Genomic DNA, 21,575 nt, shown 5'->3' on the forward strand with positions numbered 1-21,575 from the left:
TAGGCTCATTTTACAACTCCCCCAGAGTTAAACTGTTGAGTTTTACCGTTTTTAAATCCATTCAGCCGATCTCCGGTTATGGCGGTACCACTTTTAGCATAGCTTAGCATACATCATTGAAGTGCACAAGACCATTAGCATTTCTCAAAAAAAATTTAAAACTTGACTCTTCTGTAGTTACATCATGAACTGAGACTGACGGAAAATGTAAAGTTGCGATTTTCTAGGCTGGGAGTATAGTTCCTAGCCATATCAGCCTAGAAAATCGCAACTTTACATTTTCCGTCAGTCTTTGGTCATGATGTAACTACAGAAGTGTCAAGTTTTAAATAGGAAAAATATTGAAACTATATTGGACAAATGCTAATGGTCTTGTCCACTTCAATGAAGATGCTAAGCTATGCTAAAAGTGGTAGCGCCAGAACCGGAAATCGGCTGAATGGATTCAAAAATGGTAAAACTCAACAGTTTAACTCTGACGTAGGTGTAAAATGAGCCTATTTCCAAAAAAATCTCACAGTTAAAATCCGTTCCCTAACACAATTATAATGTTTTCATGTAGCCGATAGAGCCCGACCGATAAAGGACTTTGAAGGCCGATACCGATACGAATATTTGTTGGTTTTAAAATCCGATATTCCGATATATCGGCCGATATTTTATTTTATTTTATTTTTTCAGAAACGTGCAACAAAACATTAACAGATTTCCCTAACATTAGTTATTTGTAGTTATGTATGAGTTTCGACTAAAATAATATGATAATGCATTTTAATGCATTTTTCAGTTGGTCACGTGGCCATCTCACCATGAACACACTTCACCGATGATCTCACTCGCAGATAACTGGTTCTCTCTGCCCGAATCTGGCTGGATCAGCAGTTTGCAGAATGTGTGGCGCGTTATAAACGAGTGTTGCCAACAGGAACGGTGTAGAGTGCCCTCTGGTGGACAAACTATACAACTCCAACACTCATGACATGGTTGAAGCGTGTTTCGTCCGTTTTTAATTTATTTTTGAAATATTTATTTATCGGCCATTATAACTGCCGATACCGATAGTTTGGAAAATGCTTAATATCGGCCTGCCGATATATCGGTCTGGCTCTAATAGCCGATATGACAGAACACTTTGCACTTGACTATATTTTCCTTTTTGATTCCAATCATATTTCAAGCAATTAAGATCAATCATGTTGAACAGAGCGCATCTCAAGTGTTGAAGGAAATAATTCATTATTTATCAGCTTTAATATATCAGCCAAATGTTATTATCGGGCCGATAACGATAATATAAAAATGAACAAATATCGGCCAATACCGATATGGTGGCCGATATATCGTGTATCCCTAATCTAAACATTGCTCTCAGCAGTGTGAGTGTCATCGGGATGTTCGCTAATAGTTGCTGGTCGTGTATTTCGATTTTTTTTTTTTTACCCCTAAGCAAAGAACGAAAATAAAACTTTTAAAAATTAGTATATCGGAGCCTAATTCCCTTTTGCAGGCAAAAAAGAAATAGAGAGAATGAACAATAAGGCATGTGTTTCACGTCTATGTGTTTGGTTTACATGTTAAAATATGATCAGGCATCCGGTGGCTTTATCATGCAGTGACATGACAGTGATGTAGCAGTGGTGTACAGGGTGTGTGTGTGTGTGTTGTAGAGGTTGCTCTGCCAGTTCTCCACTGCTGCTGCTGATTATCAGTGGTCCAGCGGGCTCGAGATAAGGCAGAGAGCAGCTCCTCGGGCAGCAGCTGCTGAGACATGCCTCTGCTGGGCAAGCGTCCACTAGGCCAATATCCTGGAACCCAGTTCTGTTTGATCGGCCCGCTCCTGGGACCGGAGCATCCCCTTCCCCCCTAATCTTTTTGTTTGCCTTTCATCCTGGCACTCTTGATACGACCCTCTGATTTTGCTTGCTATTTTGCCATTTAGTGACTGTTTGTGTAAAGCCCTTTCAGTCAAAAATAAATAGATTGTGGGTCTCTTTTGTTGCTCAAATTATTATTGAAATAATAATCCTTTTTTCCCTTCCCCAAAGGGCATCGTCTGGAAGATATGGTGAGTATTAATATGTTTGCAAATTAAAATGTATTTACAGTGGCCTAAATAACATTTTGAACAATGTATGAATGCATCTGTGTGAGATAGCAAAATGATTTAATGTGTAAACAGAAATGTATCAGTTAAAGTCCCCCTGTAGTTAATCATTTTCTCCCTTAAAACTCATCTTTGATCACCAGAATGACGTATTTAACCCTTTACCTGTCACCCCCCTTTTTGATAATTGACATTAAAATGCACTATACAAACTTAAATAGTTGTAATTCAAGAATGCTTTGGAATATAGACCTAAGTTTGGTCTTGTTTTAAAGAAAACAATCAGAAGATTATTACTAAATTGAAAGCACTTCAAAAAATGTAACTATGAAAAAGTTATGGAAATGATAATTTACAGTAAATCAAAAATACTTTATTAATATATTTTTTTAATATGAAATATATATATTACAAAATTTGTTTTACTATAAAATGAAAGCTATATATATCTAACCAAGTTGTGTTCCAAATTTGAAGTTGATATCACAAAAATTGAAGTTCCCATGAGATTTTGTTTTGGCGTAGTACCAAAAATAGCCACCGGGTGCCATTGAATTTAATTGTATGCATTTCGCCATAACAAATTAATAAATTTCTATCCAAATATCACTTTTGTCACTAAATATGGAACCTTGAGACTCAGATCTTTCTGACAATATGTGTTTTGTCAAGATTAGAAAAGGTTTTCATAATAAATTATGAAAGATGATGCCCAAATGGGGAGGGGCCTAATAAAAAATACCGTTTCTATGGTAACCCAACGTCCAATTTCAAAACGGTTCTCACAGAATGAATTCTGAGTTCATAAGCTTTCAAATGACACCTAATTTATGATAACTACTAAAATATGTGATATAACAATAATAAAATATATTATACTTTTTAGAGGACTTCTTACCTTACTTTTTAAAATATCATTTTAGTTTTATTATGAACTTTTAGCACTAAAAACCAAAGTTTCAATTATTAAAAGTGTGTGCGTCGACATTTTGTGACAAAGGTCAGAAACTCCTGTAATGATGTCAATTTTTTGAGGCGCTTTCTTGTCATATATTCATATATTACTGTTCATTCATAATTTGTAAGAAAAAAACAGACCTAAAATATCTATTTAGGAGTCTTAGACCTTTCCAACGACATATAGTTTGTCATGACAAGATTAGGATTTATTAGTAATATAGTGAAGTAAAGTTAGCTTGCCCGTATACGGGCAAGTGACAGTTCGTGTTATAAAGCTTGAATGTAACTCTACACCCTTGCCTCATTTAATATACGTGGTTCTATGAATATGCAAATGAGCCCAGCCTCCACTCACTCACAGCAGCTCATAGATTCTCTCGTTGATCTGATTGGTTGAGTCTTTGATACACTGCAGTTTTAAGGAGAAAATACATCAATGGTGTTGTTGATGTATGAATTTGCACATGGTTTTTCTTAAAGCATATCAAAAATCACCATCATTAAAAACTTGATTTTCACCACAGGGGGACTTTAAAGGAACAATATGTAGTACACTATTATATCCAAAATATATCAAATTAAACTTTAGAGCAGCAAAATTAGAAAAAATGGCTTTTCTGAAATGAACCTGTAAGAAGTATTTGGACACTTTATTGTTGTCTCAAAACAAAATTTGACTGTATATGTTTTCTAATGCCTCTCTGGAAATGAGCAATTATGTCATATTTTACTCTAACAGAGCGAGACGCCTTTGATACCGTTTTTGACCATGCGCCAGATAAGCTGGATGTAGTGAAAAAGGCAAGTGCACATCACACTATTTCTTGAGAGGTTTTACACACTGACAGCTTTGACTCTTGACTCTGAACTTTTGGTCTCTCCTTTTTTCAGACTCTTAACACATTTGTCGAGAACTGAGGGATTTAACGTGTTGTAAAAGCGATGCGGAGATGATGGCGTTTTTATTACTCGACAGATGAGTAAGGTATTTTATTGAACAGATAGATTGCCATATGTGTTCTAACAGAGTTCATTGTTAAACATTATCTGTTATGAATGGTCATATTCATCCGCACAGTCACATAGAGCCGAAGCACAACCAAAACAATGTTCTTGCATGCAGTCTTTTTTTAACTGACGTTTGCCAGTATATTTAAAAAAAAAATTTTTTTTATCTTAGTAAAAACCTTAAGTAATATTGACAAACTATATCTCATTTAAAAGCTTACAATCTCTAGTTTTCATATTTGGTGACTGATTTTCAAAATAAATTACAGAGGAGCCGTAATTTATCAATTTGCAACAAGAATATTTTCATACTCTTAAGGCGTGTTCACACCTTTAATTTGAAATAGCAATGAACATGAAAAATCGTGTTTGTTTTCATGCCAAGAGTTCAAAAGATAGCATCCATTAAATTATTTTAGAAAAAAAGGTCTGAAAATGTTTTAAATATAAAGAAAAAAATAATAAATTCACCATTTGTGATGTGGCAGGAAGTTATAACGCACATGCGTGTTCTTTGTATGTTTCTTTGAGGTTTAATTCATATCAAAATCTGCCAAACTTCCCATACTACTTCTGAATAGGATCTGTACTTCATAAATTGTATGAAAATTGTCGAAATAATGGTTCAGATCACTCAAAACACATATGGAAATGTAGACGCCCTTATATGGGCAGTAATGGAGTCTGGTTGTGACCTAGTGGAAGCGTTCGGTACTGCGCCCAAACAAAATCTTACTGAAAGCTCATTTTTTGAGATATCAAACTAAAATTTGAAACACAACTTGTTCAAATTTTTGGGCTTTGATTTTTCTGCAATTTTAGATTTGCCCAGGTTTTGAAAATATAGATTTTATATAAAATATGAATAATATTTTTTTTTACATTGTACATTTCCATAAACTCAAACTTTATTTCTGTTTCACTTTCTTAATTTATTTCACTTCTACAAAAACGTCTTCTTTAAAACAAGATCAATCTTACGTCTATATTCCAAAGCATTCTTGAAATACAACCATTTACAGTAAGTTTGAAATGTGCATTTCCATGTCTATTCAAAAAAAGGGGGGTGACACTTAACAGGTTAACTACTAGAGGGCCAAAAATGACATAGTGTACCTAGTGTAATGCATTAACAAAAAAAGGTCAGTTTGGTCTTTTAATGCCACTATTTGTTTTAAAATAGTTGATTTCTCAATGTCACTTACTCACAGCATTGTTTCGCATGTAATGTGTTAGGTGCACAATGTTTCATTTTCCTTTGAACTGATGCAAGATGGCGATTTGGAGAAGGTGAGATTAAACTTTTCTCTCAGCGTCTTGTAATCTTTATAATGAATGGTGTGCTTTACACTGCTTGATTTCTAAGGAACAGTCATGACATGATGCCTGATTGCAGTAGTTTATTGTAGAAGAGTTGCCATGTGTATCAGGTGAATTGATCTCCTCTACTGTTGCTGTTGAACTACTTGAATGAGAAGCTAATCAACAGATGGGGCTGGAGATGTGTTGTGGCTGCTTTACTCGAAGGCTTTGTTTAATGCCTCAATCGCATACTGCATTCACAATTGCATTTTCATTTCGCTGCAACTGAGTTCCTGTGTGTAATCACAAGGCTTAAACAACATCTGGTTAATGTGGCGCAGATGATCTAACTGAGAATATGCCTTATGGCCGTCTGTTACTAAATGAGGTTTAATGCAAAATACATTGACACCATGAAATGTGTTGCTGTTAATTATTAGTGGTGATTTCTAAGGCAATCATATTTATTATTTATCATTGCAGGGTGAGAGACTACAGTATAGCTAGTGACCAGGACATGATATCAGTTGCACCTCATTGCAGTACACGAGATCCAGATCTAAGGGGTGGAGATGGGTAGGATTAGGGGTGGGGTTAAGGATCAGGGGGTGGAGATGGGTAGGATTAGGGGTGGGGTTAGGGATCAGTGGCGGAGATGGGTAGGATTAGGGGTGGGGTTAGGGACCAGTGGCGGTGATGGTAGGATTAGGGGTGGGGTTAGGGACCAGTGGCAGTGATGGGTAGGATTAGGGGTGGGGTTAGGGACCAGTGGCGGTGATGGGTAGGATTAGGGGTGGGGTTAGGGACCAGTGGTGGAGATGGGTAGGATTAGGGGTGGGGTTAGGGATCAGGGGTGGAGATGGGTAGGATTAGGGGTGGGGTTAGGGATCAGTGGCGCTGATGGGTAGGATTAGGTGTGGGGTTAGGGATCAGTGGCGCTGATGGGTAGGATTAGGGGTGGGGTTAGGGACCAGTGGCAGTGATGGGTAGGATTAGGGGTGGGGTTAGGGACCAGTGGCGGTGATGGTAGGATTAGGGGTGGGGTTAGGGATCAGTGGCGGAGATGGGTAGGATTAGGGGTGAGGTTAGGGATCAGGGGTGGAGATAGGTAGGATTAGGGGTGGGGTTAGGGATCAGTGGCGGAGATGGGTAGGTTTAGGTATATGTAAGGTGGGAGGAGTTGAATCTGGATCCAACTCCTCCCCCTGGATTTCGTGTTCTGTAGTGAGGACCATCTCCATGATATTGATGTGGGCATGGGCTTTTTTTACTTAGCAACACCCTAACAACCACTTAGCATCCCTTGTGAACAAGTGTGCTTGATTGTATTGAATGTGCACATGTAGTGTAATTAAAGAGAGTACACTTACATGACCATGTTACTTAACACAGTTATAAAGTGCAATGTCAAATGAAAAGTATTTTGTCATTTTTATTGCATTGTTTGCATTACTCTAGAGTGAAAATCTAGCTGTTCATTCAGTTTAGAAGCAACACTTGAAATGCAGTTGTGTCAGGTATGTTGAGAGAGAGGAAAGATTATGTTTTATTATGTTAGATTATATTGAAATGAACAGTGCATACAGTCATACCTCAGTCATGTTCAGATCTTTTATGTGTCTCCTCAGACATTGTCAACTGTGACCTCAAGTCCACGTTGAGGGTCCTCTACAATCTCTTCACCAAGTACAGGAATGTGTAGTGACAGAGAAGCTGCGAAACGGCTTGATTTAAAGAGCACCTATCATGGATTTTTGAAAATGACTGTTCATGTAGTGTGGAATATAGCTCTAAGGGAATGAAAACATCTTGCAAAGATTTATATCTGAAAGTGCACCGTATATAAAGATATTGTCTTTCAAAAGTGAGAGTCGACTCTGAGTATATGAAATGAATTGTTTTTGAAAGGAGTCATTAGCTGGTTCGTAGTAACGTAGAGAGGTCATTGGCCGCGCGCAGATGGAAGTGTAAACTTGAAGTCTACACATTCAAATACTTCATCATAGCATCATGTCGAGAAGACACTGTGTTCTACAATGCAAAGATAGTTCAGCCATGTTCTCATTCTGTTTACTTGTTAGAGTTTCATGATTTAAATATTGAACCAACAAGAATTAAAAAAAACAAAAGCATAAAATTTCAAGGTTTTCAATATTCAGCTGTATACATTCAGGCGGTCACATTAGCGATGTTTCAGTAAAGTTTCCAAAAGGTCATTTGTCAATATAAAGTGGCGATGTATAAAAAAGCACAGCTCATACAAAAGCCCCTTTCTGTCCTCAAGCAACTTTCTGTTGATCAATGCAGCAAATTCGTGTGACTGTGAAGTTGAACGTAGGAATTTTTCGCCAAATTTACAGTAATGGCCTGATTGCTTCATGGTAGCGATCGCATGTTACCACTTTTAACAGCAGACTGATCTCATGAAGTAGCGTGTGTATGCCACGCCAATTCGTATTTCCATTTTTGGCGTGCTATCAAGATGCATAATCGCCTTTCAGCGTGTTTATGAACGCCGTTGACTTAACGTTATATAAATATATGACTTACCTCAACCCCGTCCCTAAACCTAACCGTCACTGAGGTTAATGGCATTTATGACTGGAGATTTGACTGCGTGTACAGACACGCGGAATGACGCGAACGTTAATGGCGTAGACATACACGCGGATAGCTCAAAATGCGTAGAGATAACACGCCACCTGACTCGAAAGTGGCGTGTATGTTTACGCAAAAGTCATGATGTCATGTTGTTTAACAGTGAATGTGTGGAGAGAAAGAAACGTCCAGTGCAATAACTCCACAGAAAGTCTCATAGGCTCCACAGACAAGGACAAAAGTAACTGATCATTCCCAAAAATGTTAGGTTGTGTGTCTGTTGTTCCCTTTTTTTCGTGAAGCTACTAAATTGCAGACCTGCATTACAGTCTGTCTGGGCATATGAAGTCTCAAAAAAAAAATGAAGTTCTCCCTATCATGTACTTTGGCTGGTGTTAAGTGCTGGTGTTTAATGCGAAACGTGTGTTTAGTAGAGTCTGCAACAATTGCCTTTCGATAAACCTTTGTCCTGACGCATTCTCTGCCGCCCCATTATCACGAGAGGTAGGGGATTTAGTGGCGAGTGTGTCTTCATCACAGAAGAGCCTTTGAGAGCAGAAATAACAGAGAAGAACACCTGTGCAATCGAGCGTCCTGCGCAAAGGTGTCCTGAATTGTGGTGTCCCCACCATTAGCAACCCGCTGCAATTACCTTCCCCCGAGTTTCCTTCTGATCCCTCCCTTCATAATATCAAACAAGACCATGAGAGCGTTTCTGCTTCACCGAGCCAGAACCGCTGTTTACTCACAAATACAAAGGGGTGAGGCGAGGAGCCACGGAAATAGCTGCTAAATGCTTGACTCTCGCTGGCCAAGCATCTGATCTGAGCTTCTATTGATTCGTGCTAAAGATCCTGGTCATTACGAGTAATTGATTCCAGCATCTAAGCAGTGTCTTTAGAGGATTATTAGAATGCCTCTGGCATTTATTCCCACCAGAGAGTGCTTTTGAAGCTTTTTACATGTTACGTTTTATTAGCAAGGGCTTAAATTGCAATGGGTTGGTGTTTACATTTTTTTTTGAATAAATGGTTAGTTTAGGTTCTGTTTGGTGATTTAGTAACAAGACCTTTATTACTGAAGGCCTTGGCTCTGTTGAGTGCTGCTGGGATAAGGTATTTTTGCAGGTGGGAGATTAATGGGTTTTTTGATTAAATGTCTTAAATAGGGTCTGTGGTTAATGCAAGATCACATTTTTTTCCTACAACATAAAATACACTCAGAAACAATGTTCAGGCATTTAAACGATGCCCAATTGGCACTAAGGGGCCTAAAGTGTGCCAAGAAAACATCCCCCACACCATTACACCACCACCACCAGCCTGCACAGTGGTAACAAGGCATGATGGATCCATGTTCTCATTCTGTTTACGCCAAATTCTGACTCTACCATCTGAATGACTCAACAGAAATCGAGACTCATCAGACCAGGCAACATTTTTCCAGTCTTCAACTGTCCAATTTTGGTGAGCTCTTGCAAATTGTAGCCTCTTTTTCCTATTTGTAGTGGAGATGAGTGGTACCCGGTGGGGTCTTCTGCTGTTGTAGCCCATCCGCCTCAAGGTTGTGCGTGTTGTGGCTTCACAACGGTTGTAACGAGTGGTTATTTCAGTCAAAAGTTGCTCTTCTATCAGCTTGAATGAGTCGGCCCATTCTCCTCTGACCTCTAGCATCAACAAGGCATTTTCGCCCACAGGACTGCCGCATACTGGATGTTTTTCCCTTTTCACACCATTCTTTGTAAACCCTAGAAATGGTTGTGCGTGAAAATCCCAGTAACTGAGCAGATTGTGAAATACTCTTGAGACCAACATGCTCAAAATTGCTTAAATCACCTTTCTTTCCCATTCAGTTTGGAGTTCAGGAGATTGTCTTGACCAGGACCACACCCCTAAATGCATTGAAGCAACTGCCATGTGATTGGTTGATTAGATAATTGCATTAATGAGAAATTGAACAGGTGTTCCTAATAGGTGAGTGTACATTAGTAACTTTTACTTATCTCATAAAAAATGCATTGCTAACAAGTGGCTAAACGGACGACAGAGTTTGTCAGAAACATTAAAAGTCATGTCGCCGAACAGGTAAACTCATCTCAGTGTGTTAATCATGATATAAGAAATCAGACTTTGCCTTTTCTTCTTCGAGAAAGCAGTTTAGGATGAAACATTTATTAAACGGTAAGCATTTTTGTAAGCAGTTTTTGTAACTTGATTAAAGGTACACGATTTCACTTTTTATGTTCAAAATGTAAAAAAAATTGTTTAATGAGTTACATTAATGTTTAACGTGTACCTAATGAATCCATCTTCCAAACCGTGTTTTTATCCTGAATCACTTAATGGTGGAATACCTAAGATTTTTGCATTAAAATATCCCAAAATCACAAGGCCAGTGTTATATATTTAGTTAAGATGATGACTTACAATATTCCAAATGTTTCAAACAATGTTTAAATCGCGAGAAAATTGAGATTTTAACCAAGGAAACGGGGCGTGTGAGCTGGGAGTCGCCAGTCAGTCGCGTCATATCCGCGTTACCTCGGTTTCCGCTAGTAGTTGCGTGTAGTCCTGGACAATCGCGGAAGTTGTAGTTGTGCGTTAGCGTCTATCAAGCAACAAACGCCAGCTTGTTTCGCGCATTTGTTACGGAATGGAGCACAATTATTCTTTAGCGATTGCACCTGGTTCTGTCGACAAAGACAAGTCTCATAAACGCAAACGTCAACGAACGGGTCAACCAAACGACCCAAGAGAAATAAAACCAGCTCAACATCGGTGTGGCATTTCCTAAATGGAGAGAACTTCGTGAAAAACTCGAACTAGAAAGAGACGCCGATCTTGCATGTGTTTTACTTGACAGGCGTAACACCGTGATCTGTATTCAAATTTCATGTCAGTAAATGATGCAAAACAATTAGTATTATTGTTAGAATGTCTTGTTGTCTATGCATATAACGTCATATTCACCGCGAATACTTCTCGGAATGTGAACTGTTGGCTGTATCTTAGAAAACGACGTTTATCTGAAAAGTGTTTCAACCGTCCCAGGTCTCCTCTAACATCTGAGATAATAACTAATTTACTTTTAAACCGGACTTTTCTTGCGGTTATTTCAGTTTAATGAAAAACAAGCATGTCATTAAACGCAACAGTTTTAGAAATCGAACTTTACCTCATCCATGACAACTAATTTTCGATTCCCGTCTGACTGATTTATCCACGGTGGAGTTGAAAACAACAGTTCCCATCATTCCGCATTCCTCCACGGCGTCATTAAGCAAAGCCGTTGTTGTTGTTTTGAATGTAGCGCCCTCTAGCGGCATAAAATCTTAGGGATTATAGCTTTAAGTTGGCTACTCCATATTTCCGATTCAGCACTCCTTCAGAAACCCTCCACCTTCCCCAGCTCCACCTGTATAGATCTGCAACCGGTAATTCATGTACACTATATTGTACAGATGCAGGATGTCTTACTTGTCTCTCTGTTTTCTTTAGTCGGGTAGAATTGATTTCAAAATATTTTTACCTTTTATTGAAAACCCATTTTCCAATGATGAAGTACCCTTTAAACGTGACTATATTCACAATAAAGCACACCCTCTTGTGTTTATTGCTTATAAAAAAACGTTCCTTTTAAAATATGTAAATGAAACACTTGTAATTACATGCATAAGAAATTCATTTTTATGATCATTTTGCCACTGCTGTGGTTAATGTAGTTGCTAAAACTCACTTTGCGCCATTTTTGTAGCCTTGTGTCACTGATCTAATCAGCCCTCACATCTGGTTTTAATCATATTTAATGGATAAGTTGTGCCAGAAGCTTTAAGATCGCCTTGACAGATCCTGTTTGTTTATGAAAACTCATTCTGAGCCTCACCGTTGAGGGAATATGAAATGGAAATAAGTCGCTTAATTAAATCATTCCTTGCCAAATTGATGTGATGTATGTCTTAGTGCGACTTTCAATGTTTAAATAAATTTAAAGTGGCACTGATGAATGGACTGTCATTAGGTGGAAATCTCACTCTTCCAAATTTCACTATGCTCCTCTTACATTAAACTAATAGCCTGCTCTCGGAAATAGGGACAACACAAAAGAACACTATGATGTTCCCCATTTCAGCGTGCTGGTCTGTCGTATAGCATGTGTGGCTAATCCTTTTCTGGCAAGGATTGGCTATTAAACCCCCCTTCTTTTCTCTCTTAGAGCAACATCAGCAGCAGAATATGATCATAGCTTTATTTGTTGCGTCCCTGCAGTGTGGGATTGTCACAGTGACATGCCTCTGAGTACCAGGAGGACCATCAAAGGCCGTAGCCATTGATCCATATCTTCAAACACTGCATTACAGAATTGAATTAAAGAGACATTTAGTCCACAAACATTTGGACATCAAAAACCTCAGCTGTTGCCTGGAGACTAGTGCTCTTCCTGATTCTCGGCCAGAACACAGCAGCCGGGGATGGTACTGTAACACTGTGGCGTCTGAAACCTCAGAGGACGTATTCAAATGGGATTTTTGTTTATTTTGCGCCGCTTTTATTATCGACATATACTATGATTAATATTGCGGCGTGTTGAGGAGAGGTGCGTTACTACTTTTCAGACACTGTAAAAATGAATATGCTTTATCGAATCAATAGAATTGTGGCAAGAGATTACAAGCAATATTATTAATTAAATTTGACAAATTAGAATCGAGTAATAATTAATCAAATTATTCCTTAAAAGTTAACCATCTAAAATTAGTAAAGTTTACACCAAAAAATTGAACAAAAATATCTCACTTACAGACAGACGTCAAAGATTAATTAAGAACTCTTCATTTTATATTGCCAACATTGAAGAGACCTGATGTTAACAAGCAGAATCACCGAAGGAGAAAACCGTCATTTTAAAACAAACACTGATCACCATAATGGTGAATTAAATTTATGTTTTTTTTTGTTGTTGTTGTTGTTATTGTAAGTTTAACTCATTTTAAATGGTTAACTATTTTTTTTTTGTTAAATTTAATGAATAATATTGCTTGTAATCTTTTTTTTTAACAGTCGCAAAGTACATTTAAGGGTGATTCTTTAATTGGGGGCTATTTTGCCATCTTAGATTTTGATTAATGAAATTTGGTTAAATTTTGTTAGAATTATGTCAAGACAATGTTTACATGTTTTGATGTAAAGATATAATAATGGCCGCAACTGAGCTTAAATATTATTTGAGTATTTTATATCTATTTGTCAACTGGCACTTCAAAATGTCATTCCCATCACAACATCAAAAAGTCTTATAACGCACAGAATGTATCAAGGAGATCATTTAAACTCATTTATCTTGCAAATAGTTTGAACCTTTAACAATGCGTATAAAAAACAAAATGTTTCCACTCAGCGAATTACGGATATTTTCTTGTTCTTACCATAAAAACGTATTTTTCTGTGTTCGTCAAAGCACACTTTTGTTTAATTTCTGGAAAATTAATTTTAGATGTTTTTTCTTTGAATAGGTGAATGAGTATTTTATTAGGCTTTTCATGTAGCACCTCAGGATTGAACATAAAACATTTTTAAAGGTACATTTGCTGTAAATTAAGCAACGTGGCGGTAATGACATACTGTTCTGGTAATGACAGTGTTTTGGTAATGACATAAATGAAAAGTGCACTGATACGTAAAGCAAATTTAAAGGCTTAAAATAATGACTTTTGGTGAGTGTTGTTAAAAGAAATCGCCCTGGTTGCGTATGCAACCCACCGTTCCCTGAAGGAGGGAACGGAGGACGTTGTCGACTGTTGACTGAATGGGGATCGCGCCAGAGAGCCTATGTTCTTCGAGTACTATTGAACGAGCCAATGTAATTGGCGTGCGTGATTTGCATCACACACTCCCGTCACTGTAGGGACCGCAACATATGGACCCAGCCTAACACAGGTTCCACACTACTTATGAGTGGTAGGCCTAACACCGTCGAGCTGGTACTGTGTAGTGGAAAAATGCCTTAAAGTGTGAGATTACTTTAAGCTTTCCTGTTTCTTTTCTTCTTTTGTATCTTTCTTTTTCTCTGTAAACATACTGCTGATATTTTACAGGATCTCCCTTCAATTTTTTTCTATAATCTCTAGACCTTTCTGTTGATTTCTTGGAAGCCATTCTGGTTAAAAAAATAAGAAAAAATTGTTTTATGAAGTAAGACCTATCACTTAAGTTTCACTGTAAAACCACAGTATTATGCTTCTTTAACTTAATTAATAAACACACAATATGATATAGATAGTGACACGGAACATGTCATTACCACCATCACTTGTCATTACCATCACAACAAGTTGTGTGTTGGTAATGACGTGTTGCGGTAATGATATTTTTAATTTTTTTCAGGAAAAAAAGATGCTAGGTCATGGTTTTGCTAACATTACTCAACAGCTAGTACAAAAAACTTTAAATACACATAAATCACGTGAATGTATATATAAATGTATCAAAATATTGCTGCTACAACATTTATGGTAATGACGCTGAATAAGTCTACTCCATGATCAGAAAGAATTCAAGATTAAATAACTTACTTTTTCAGACATCAAATTTCACTGTTCTTTCATGGCTGACATGTGCTCCACTTCTAGTCTTCATTTCCATGGTTACGGCATAAACAAGTCTCACCCTCAGAAATATCCTTGTTGTAATTATAGACTGTTGCGGTAATGACAGTATTGTTGTGGACAATACTAAATTGTTAAAAATATTCACAAATTGCACAGATATTAACCCGAATTATGCATCAAGTGCCTTTTAAAGTTACTGTTTAAACATATATTGTAATTGTTTAATGAACTGATTACATTTTATCACATTTTCAGAGCAGACAAGTTTTGAAGTCTGGGTTGGGGACAAGGCCTGAATAGCCAAATATTAGTGATGAAAATAATTTTAAAAATGGAAATCATACTGATTTTTGTGTATAACATTTTTTCGTGGTACAACAAATATAATTTTAAATAACTAAACTGTTTATTTTATAATATTGTATTTTTAACATGAATGTATAACCTGGGGACATAAAAGTTCCCCTAATTGAAGAATCACCCTTAAACCAAAAGTACAGTATGGGATTTCGGACGCAACGCTCTTCTCTGATGACATGTTCACCGGCATGAGGGCGGGGCAACCTGTCACTCACGTGAGATCGACCAATAGCAAACAAACCTACATTTTTTTCTTGTTCAAAAAAGCCACTTCACCTGGACATACTCAAAAGATGATAGGGACTTCTGTTTCATGCCGAACTGTTCACTGAAACTTCTTTGGGGAACCGAAAATAACTTTATTGTATATCCCTTGAACACACCAAGCCGACGGTCGGCCGTCTGGCAGATTTTGTTCATTGGCCAACTGAGTTTCCTCGGTGTGATGATACCATTGGCTGAAAATAGTCCTCGTCGGCTTTGTTTCGCGCGATTCGACATGTTGAATCGGCGTCGGGCCGTTGGGGAAAGAGAGAACTCTGATTGGCTGTTCAGCTTAGTGAAAGAGTCAGTGCACGAGAATAAACGCAAAACAGCAAGCAAAGAAGTCAAAACGGTAAAGATAGAAGGCTGTTCTTATGTTAGCCTATGTCTTCTTACCTGAGTGTTCCTTGGCGAATATTTCAATATTAACATGAGTGGAGTGGAATAAAGAAAGTGTTCAGCAGGATTGATATTCAAAAAGGTACGCACGCGCTGCTTTGTTTATGTATCGTTGGCTCATTACACGCAGGCGTAGAACCACATTATATGATGACAGTCGCCTGTAGTTCTCTCGGTGTGTTAAAGTGCAGCTTTTTACCTCGACGAGAGGCGACAACACATCAGCGCTAGTTCGTTGGCGTTGGGTTGGTGTGTTCCGGGCTTATGGCATCGCTGGACCTTAATTTTTTAAGGGAGTTACCACCATCCAGAACATCTGAATATTGTGCCAGCGAGTTTTGCTCGACGACTGCCTACATTTCCTTTAGAGGATATACAAATCAGGTTTCTTTTAGAGTGATTATTTGTTTTGTGAATAGCTTTTGCTGTTCTATGTAACATTCAAGTCCCATACCACAGAATTCAAAGAATCTGTCAGGCGTCAAGATATCAGCTTTTGTTTCTCGCCAAAATGATTTTAATTAAATTTTGATAACGTTATTTCCACAGCAACTTTGAATGTCAATTATTACTCAGGTGTTCAGCAGAGGAATCTGTTGAAAAGCAACAGCTACAATATCAGGCATTTAATCAACATTTCTCACTAATGAACTCTTTGTTTAAAGTAGCGGCATGTTTACACACCGTCCCTCTGATTAATTTGGTTATTTGTTGACCAGTGCCAAACACATTCCTTTATTATTCTCAAAAATAGTGCTATGACCCGTGAAGCCTCAGCATTGACCACAAGATGGCGACTCCATGTATAAACACAACTCATTCTCATATTTAACCACAGCTGGAATGCGTCCAGCATCAAACTGAAGCTCTTTTGTCCACGCAGGCATGCTATCAAAACACATTTTAATTCAACATGTAATTCACGCCCAGCTGGATGCAGTTTAAAATGAATTTAACATGCTGGCATCTTCTTTAAAGGGATAGTTCACTTTGAAATTAATTTTTGGTATGTTTTTATCCTACCTCAAGGGCATCCAAGATGTAGGTGTCTTTGTTTCTGCTGTAGTTTCAATTTTGATATTTTTAGGTCAAACCGTTCGTGTTTATCAGTCATATAATGGAGGTCTATGGTCACCACCTCAAAGACGTCCACAGCCATGTTCAAGTGATCTGAGGGTGCGGTGCTTTTTGGCTGTGGTAACAAGAGGTAAAAACGATATAAATACTGTTAGTTTTATCACACAAACCGCCCGTTTCGTGTCTTAGGCCATCAATGTGTACTTACATTTACGAGTCATTAAATCGTGTTTAATTTGGACTTCTCTGTGCATGCTCTTTGAGGTGGTGACCATAGACCTCCATTATATAACTGATAAACACGAAAGGTTTGACCTAAAAATATCAAAATTGAAAGTACTACGGAAACAAAGACACCTACATCTTGTATGCCCTTGAGGTAAGATAAAACATATCAAAAAGTGAACTATCCCTTTAAGTCACTGCTGTGTTTTCGTTTAATTTAAAGTCATTACCATTAAAGAGACATACCAAAAATCTGATGGAAAAAGCCTTACGTGGTGGCTTTGTAATACTTCTCTCTCTCTCTCTCCATGCTTTGATTGAAATGAAGCTCTGTGTTGTTATCAGTGAATGTTCTGGCCCTTATCTCAGCTCTAGGGCCGGGTCTGCTGTGCACCTGGCCTCGCAGGGGCCCCTGATTACGTGAGGTCACAGGGCAACAGCGGAGTAAACTAAACCAGAGCCGTACCACCTTGCTCCACCTCTCGCCCCCTGGAGCAAAAAGCCTGACACACTCCACTCTTCAAAGAGCACACACACACACACAAACAAGGCCTTTGGGCTTTATCTGCCCACATCAGATTACACCGCTGATAATGGACATGGAAAAGACGCTCAATCAAGCAAAGGAGCCACTGCTTGTTTCACGTGTTTGTTAACGTCCGTTAAAGGCCCTGCAGCCGAGCATCTAATCACCTGGAGAGTATATATTACTGATGCTTTCATTATTTTGCAAAGAAACACTTTATAGTTTGCCCAGAAATTCAAATTCAGTAAACCTTGTATTGTTCCAAACCTATAGAAACCATTTGTTCACAAACAAGCAACAGATTACAAGCAATATTATTAGTAGAGCCAGACCGATATATCGGCAGACCGATATTATCGGCCGATATTAGGCATTTTCCAAACTATCGGTATCGGCACTTATAATGGCCGATAAATGAATATTTCAAAAATATAATAAAAACGGACGAAACACGCTTGAACCATGTCATGAGTTGTATAGTTTGTCCACCAGAGGGCACTCTTCACCGTTCCTGTTGGCAACACTTGTTGAGTTGGTCATGATACATACATTGCTTGAATAACAATTAAAAGAACATCCCCATCAGTTCTCTTAACTCAAATAAGCATGACAAAATTTGTGACTAATCATCTCCAGTTTAAAAAAAATGAATAAAATATCGGCCGATATATCGGAATATCGGATTTTAAAACCCAAAAATATTTGTACCGGTTTCGGCCTTCAAAATCCTTTATCGGTCGGGCTCTAATTATTAGCCTAATTAAAGTAACACAGTCTCATCCCAATTCGTCATATAACGTCGGTTAGGTTTAGGTCTGGGGTAGGGTTAGGATCCGATAACGTCATCTATCCAACGTTTAAGTGTACCCTAAAAAGGCGGATGTTGACGTTTTAGCTAACATGGGATTTCTGAAACATAAATTAAACAGTTACCTCTGATAACAGATCACTAGAAATTGTAACTCATGCATTTTCTGTAAAGCTGCCCTGAAATGACGTGTATTGTGAAAGCGCTGCACACGTAAATTTGAATGAATTGAATTGTATGAAACCTGTTTGAACCATCTTCAAGTTATACAGTCGTGGGTGTGTGTAAATGATGACAGGATTTTCAACGCATTCTCATCCTAGGGCATCATATAAGTGACGCTTTTGAGATCGCGTCTAAATCCGACGCACGTGGCAACCTTTAGCATCAATTAAACACGCTTCGGTTATGGGTAGGTTTAGGTCTGGGGTAGTGTTAGGGTTAGACCACTAGGAGGCGCCTTCTGAGCCATATATATCTGCGTCTCATGTTGACTCTAAAGGGCGTCGGATTTAGACGCAATCTCAAAAGCGTCACCTATATGACGCCTTAGGATGATTTTCATATTTGAGTGGTAGCCCTGTTTGTGCTAAACAGAGTGTGATTACACCTGTGCCATTAATATGTTTATAAGCATGTCAGAACATCTCAAGGACCACAAAAACACCTTGAATGATTCCTGAGTGATGAATTAAAAGTTCCATTAAAATAACAGCAGAGCTACTGTTTTTATTCATGACACAATCTTATATTTGAAGGATTAAACATCACCGCTGTATTTCCCCCCCTTTTATTTATTTATATTGGGACCATGGACATTTTTTAACTTGACCAGTTTCCATGTTTCCATTTCATGCATTGTACTGGATTTAGAAAGGCTAATTTTCATCCGCAATCCCCATAGGTCAAGACTAACATAAATGATAAAATAACAAAAACAATACCTAAAAATTCAAATAAATGAATTAAAATTACAATAAAAATCCACACAAACATGCACACAGAAGGAATCATTTACATTGAGTTTCAAATAAAAAAAATACCAAGGTTTCACATCAGGAGTTTCCAAAGGGTTCGTAAGTTGACGAAAAGCTGGTGATTAATAATTAATTCATCATATGAAATATTTGTAAGTACAGGTATATGATATATTTATATTATTATATATTTAATTTAAAATAAATTATTTGTGTACCTGCATGTCGTGATCATTAACTGACATCCGTAAACCATGGAAATGTGAATCTTTGAATCTGTGTGTGTGAATTACTGAAATATTCCCTTCAAATCTCAGTCATCTCAGGAACTTCAAGTAAATGTTTTATTTTTCAGAGGGGTTCGGCTGAAATAAATGAAATAATGTTTGGGAATCCCTGTAGAGCAAGTGCGTGCACAATATCAAGGCCGACTCGTAACACACATCTTTGTAAAAAAAACACACACACTGCTGCTATTTTTGTCATACTAAAGCACAGAAGGTGAATTATAGCTTTAGACTTTAATGTTCATGTGAACACACTGATTGTTGAGGCAAACTGCACTGACGAAAGTCAAACGGCTGTGTTATTTATTTAAAGTGCATTTTTTATTAGTCTTACCGAAAATCCTGGTTTCTGTTTCTTTCAGGTTGTCTAAAAGCACATAACACTCCCCATATAGAAGAAAAGAAATAAAATAGTATTTTCGTTTGACACCCGAGTGTTGATGTGCAGAACACAGTGATTCGCTTTACTGACTGCAGAAATGTGTTTTTTAGTAAATGTTTTAGAAAGACATCTCAATAAATATTGAGGTCATTCAAAGTTTCTTTATTTATTGAAAGTCAACTAAATTAAACATTGACTAACACAAGTATTTTTAGTTTTATCTTAAGTGAGTGACTTGTGTATTTATTTTATATCCAATTTTGCTTCTGTTCATGAGGAAATTAAGTTGACATTAAGTTATATTTTTGCTTATGTCTAAAGAAAAAATACTGATTTGTATATGGTAGGGATCCACTGATATGAACATTTTGGCCGATACCGATAACCGATAATTCTTTATATTTGAAACCCGATAACCGACATATTAGCCAATAAATCTAAATCTGAATTGTATATCATTTTTGAGAGCCTGATTAGGCCTAATGCGTTCTGTGTGTGTGTTTTGTTGTTTTGCTCTGTCTTGGTGGGCGCTTGGTCTCTACCCTGAAAAAATATTCCAAATTCATTTGTTTTTTTTATTTATCATTTTTATGGTTTGGTTTAAACCTTGAATTTTGATTTAATATGAATTAAAAACATACAAAGTGAGAATATTATTTATACCATATGGGGATTGTGCAGTAACTCAACCAAAGAAGATAAACAATATCTAACTCTGCCAATATTCTGCCAAATAAGTCCAAAATTTAATAAGGGATGCTCGATATACAGTATATCGGCCACCATATCAGTCTTGGCCGATACATGTTCATTTTTCATGTTGTTACCACCGGCCCGATAAGAAAATTAGGCCGATATACACACACACACACACACACACATATATATATATATATATATATATAAAGGCAATAAATAATGGATTATTTCCTTCACCTGACATTTCAGATGTGCACTGTTCGCCATGAAAGCTGAAAGTTTAAAATTGCTTGAAATATGATTGAAATCACTTCAAAAAGAAACATACAGTTCAGCGCAACATTTGCATTATATCTGCCATATACACTGCATGAAATTATAATGAGAACATTGGGACATGGCTTTTAATGGTGAGACTTTTTTTGTAGCCTACACTCTAAATGATGCTGGGTTGTTTCAACCCAAATTTGGGTCAAATATGGACAAACCCAAATGTTGGGTTAAAAATGTTATTTAAAGCCAACTTCAACTTTCACTTTCAACTGTAAATTGTTTAATTACATTTTTAACCCAACATTTAGGTTTGTCCATATTTGACCCTGTGAAGACATGCCCAGAGCAAAGACAGGAGACACTGCTTGCAGTCAGTGAAATCTTTATTGACTTCCAAATAAAGAATACAAAAAAATACCATAAACAAAACCCACTCAAGGTGACTCTCCTCCCAGAAGTCCCTCACCAGAACTCCTTTCACAGACAAACATACATTCCTTTATACTGAAAGGGTCAACCATTTTACAGTAGTAGGGAATTTAAATAATGTTCACATACATAATACATAACTACACTGAAAATGAAAATTAAATTCAAAATACATCAACCTAAAATTATACAAGGAAAATAATACAAATAATAAACAAATACATTTCTACACACAATGAACATAAACACAATAAAGCATAAAACAATAACCCCCTGCTCCCATTGAGAAATGG

General features: G+C 37.4%; 2 long non-coding RNA genes across 3 annotated transcripts; both read left to right on the plus strand.

Moving 5' to 3' along the window:
- The first annotated feature begins 464 nt into the window (after positions 1–464).
- Positions 465–5,933, plus strand: LOC120492628 (uncharacterized). 2 transcript variants are annotated; one of them, XR_016145951.1, is made up of 4 exons: positions 465–2,065; positions 3,804–3,865; positions 3,956–4,049; positions 5,309–5,933. It is a non-coding gene; the product is annotated as an uncharacterized LOC120492628 (long non-coding RNA). The 2 variants fall into 2 exon arrangements; XR_016145948.1 differs by lacking the exon at positions 5,309–5,933 and having other exon boundaries at positions 3,956–4,440.
- Positions 5,934–6,514: 581 nt separating this feature from the next.
- Positions 6,515–8,124, plus strand: LOC148998316 (uncharacterized). The gene is made up of 2 exons (XR_016145967.1): positions 6,515–6,891; positions 7,003–8,124. It is a non-coding gene; the product is annotated as an uncharacterized LOC148998316 (long non-coding RNA).
- The last annotated feature ends 13,451 nt before the right edge of the window (positions 8,125–21,575 follow it).

This window comes from Pimephales promelas, chromosome 1 (genome assembly GCF_988280905.1).
Source record: "Pimephales promelas chromosome 1, fPimPro1.hap1.1, whole genome shotgun sequence".
Taxonomy (NCBI): domain Eukaryota; kingdom Metazoa; phylum Chordata; class Actinopteri; order Cypriniformes; family Leuciscidae; genus Pimephales; species Pimephales promelas.